Here is a 3,484-nt window from a genome sequence, read left to right as displayed (position 1 = left end):
ATCCCACGTACAGGCAACAGCTTTTGGGATAGTCCTGCTCCAGTTGCTCAGGACCGCATGAAGACCAAGCTGCACATCTGCTACATATGAACAGGGATGTCTAGGTTCAGCCCATGTGTGTTCTTTGGTTGGTGGTTTAGACTCCCCAAGGGTTCTGGTAAGTTGACTCTGTTGGTTTTCCTGTGGAGTTCCTATCCCCATAGGGGCTGCAATCCTTCCTCTATTTGTCCATAATAGTACCCAAGCTCCATCACTGTTTGGCTGTGAGTATCTGCATTTGTGTGAGTCAGTTGGTGGGTGGAGCCTCTAGAAGACAGCCATGCTAGATTCCTATCTGCAAGCATAACAGAGTATCATTAATAGTGTCAGGGATGGGTGCTTGCCCATGGGATGGGTCTCTAGTTGGGCTGGTTACTGACTGGCCATTCCCTCTGTCTCTGCCTTTTAGATAAGATAAATTTTGGGTTGAAAGTTTTGTGGGTGGGTTAGTGTCTATAATTCTATCTCAGCAAAGCAACCTTCAGCAAGCAGCTGATACTTGGAAATCTCTCTTCCCTTGACTCTACTTTGTCGGGCTATCTCCCTCACCTCTTCTCTCCACCATGAGAAGTATTGCAAATGTGATGCAGATTCTAGTATTGCTTTTGCCATATCCTTCCAGTCTTTGGCGATTCTATTTTTTTTTTTATAATTTATTTTTTCTCAAATCGTAATTCATTCACACAGGGGTTATAAACACAGAAAGGCAGGATGTGGGGAAGGGAATGACACTGGACTGTGGGTGTTCAGGGGAAATACAGATATCTTCAGAACTGGGTATCAGCAGGGTGAAGGTTCAGGGGACAAGTCACTATGACTCTGCCTATGACTTGCTTGTCCTTATCTAAGTTGGTATTATTTGCCCAGGCTACCTATTTACAAGGTCTATGACTACTCAGGCTTGTAAATTTCCACAAAAGCTGCCTGTTTACATTAGCTTATAGCCATCTGTTTCAATGTTTTTCCACTGAGACCCAAGACTTGGTGTTAGTATACATGTATGACAGGTCTATTGCTGATTTTAGGCCTATGGCTGATTTTAGGCCTTCAGTGGGTAAGCAGGGCTGCCCCTGACATCTCCTCCCTTCTCTAAGTATAGAAGGGCTGTGGCGAATCTAATCTTGCGAAGGTGGGGTGTAGGGAGCCGCGGCGGGTGCTGACAAAGTCCGCCATCGCTAGGTGGCGCTGTCAGCCATAATTCTTCCTAGTAAACAAGTAAATTGCACATGTGCCATGGTAAAAGCCCGCCAAAGTTAAAGCCCATCCCGCGGCATTTGGCGCGCAAAGAGTAAGCAGCCAATCAGAGGTGAATACACCGCTCTAGGGTTTATAAGCAGTGCTTTCCCAGGTCTTCTTCGTCTTCTTCCACCATTTTGGTTTTTGGGAATAAACGTGTTTTTACGGAAGGATTCTGGTGTGTGTGTGCGTGTGCGTTCTTGCCGGCGAGACAATTACACGCGCGCCGCACAGTGGGGATAGAGGCCTGACCTCAAGTAATTGAAGGGGACCTTGTAATGGCTCCGGTCCCCCTGTTGTTGTCCAGTGAGGCATGAGGGCCATACCCGTCCCGATGTCTTTTTCCTGGAGAGGGGATACTTTTGACATCAACCCCTATGCAGTCTGGCTTGTCCCTCAGGGAATCCAGAGAGATATTTTTACCTTTTATTTATATTCCCTTGCAGTGCTTAGCCTCGCAGCCTAAGCAAGAATTCAGATCGCCTGTCAGAGGGGGTTCTAGGTGGCCCCTCTCTGCTTGGTCTAGGGGCAGAAGTCCCCCCTTTTAGGTTGGGTGGAGATGGATTTTGGAGATACCCTGTATACAGTAACAACCGCATCTTGAGTCTCGTGGTCCTCCATAGCTAACTTATGATAATGTATCTGAGTAGGTTTTGCTACCAAATTATTTATCTGTTGTATCACAGAGTTAGTCCGCCTATTTGAGAGCCAGGGACCAGCAGAAAAAAGCAAAAAGAACCCAAATAATGGTCCCAAGATGGGAGGAAATAGGGTTGACAACTTTGGAGAGGCTGAAAACCAATTCTTGTACCAGCCTTCATCAGTCTCTTTCTCTCTCTGATTTTTCTTAGGGCCTTCACTACCTGTTTCATGCTCTCTTTAACCCTCCTTGTCTTGTCTATGTAAAGGCAACCTTCTTCTTTAAGAGCTGTACATAGTCAAGAGCTGTACACAGCCTTTTCTATTGTAATAGAGTAAATCAAGTCCAATAAGGATCTTTGCGATTTTTGGAGGTCTCTTCAGACAGCGAAACGAGCGATTTCTTCAGATTAGTGATGTCAATCTCTAGCTGTTTGATGTTCTTGTCAGTGGCCCTTCAAAGGTCTGAGTAGTGTAAGTTCAGAGGCCAGCATCTGGATTAGAACTTTTAACAGCAGACATCACGGGTGATTCATTTTTACCTGGGATGCTGCCTGAGTTCAAGCTCCTGGGAGTCCCTCTTTCTCTCGGTTTTCTGGGGTTGGGTGCTGAGCTGCCGCCTGTGACCTGTTCTATCGGTGATTCTATGTTTAATAGTCCAAGAAGTCAGGATTTGTTTTACAAAACAGAGAATGCATTCCAAAAGTTGTGACACTTTCCTTAAATTTTTTCAATTCTAACTTATTCATGGGTTGCCATTAAAATTCTTAATAACCAGCCAGGCAGTGGTGGTGCACGCCTTTAATCCCAGCACTTGGGAGGCAGAGGCAGGTGGATTTCTGAGTTCAAGGCCAGCCTGGTCTGTAGGGTGAGTTCCAGGACAGTCAGGACTACACAGAGAAACCCTGTCTCAAAAAACTAAAAAAAAAAGAAAAAAAATTCCTAATAACTCCGTGGATGATCATTTTCTGGTGGTCTTTGTTGTATACTAACTGGCTAAACTAAAGTTTGCTTTCTAACAACCTTTGGCTGGCTTTCTCTAATTTTGTCTTCTGTCTCTACCTGAGTATTTTCCCTAATTTATATTTTAAGTCCCTCCTGTTCCATAAGTTCCTGTACTCTCTGTAAAAGGTTCTGCTACCACAGTTTAATTTTTCTTTATATTGTAATTCTGATATTCTGCTATCTATTTTATCTTGATTGATTAATTTTAAAAGGTTCTCCTCTAGGCCTTGCTTCTAATCCCCATTTTTCTCTCTCTGCTTCTCAGTCCGATCTGGGAGCTGTTGCATCTTTTGTTCTAGTGTCTTTTCCAGCTCCTGTCTCCAAGCTCCATTTACCTCTCTCTGTTGCTTCTCTGGACCTATGAGTCCCTGTACCTTTAGTTCCAGTGTTTCCTCTAGGCCGTGTTGCCAGGCCTTAAGTCCATCTCTCTGCTGCCCAGTCTCATCATGAATTTCTATATCCTATGCCCTAGCATCTTTTCCAGCTGCTGTTTGTAACCTTCATGTTCCCCTGTCACTTATCTTGACCTATAAATTGCTGTACCTTTAGTTCTAGTGTTTCTTCT

Source organism: Grammomys surdaster, unplaced genomic scaffold, assembly GCF_004785775.1.
Source record: "Grammomys surdaster isolate TR1022 unplaced genomic scaffold, NIH_TR_1.0 63, whole genome shotgun sequence".
NCBI lineage: Eukaryota > Metazoa > Chordata > Mammalia > Rodentia > Muridae > Grammomys > Grammomys surdaster.
The sequence above is the reverse complement of the archived record's forward strand: the minus strand, read 5'-3'. Positions refer to the sequence as shown.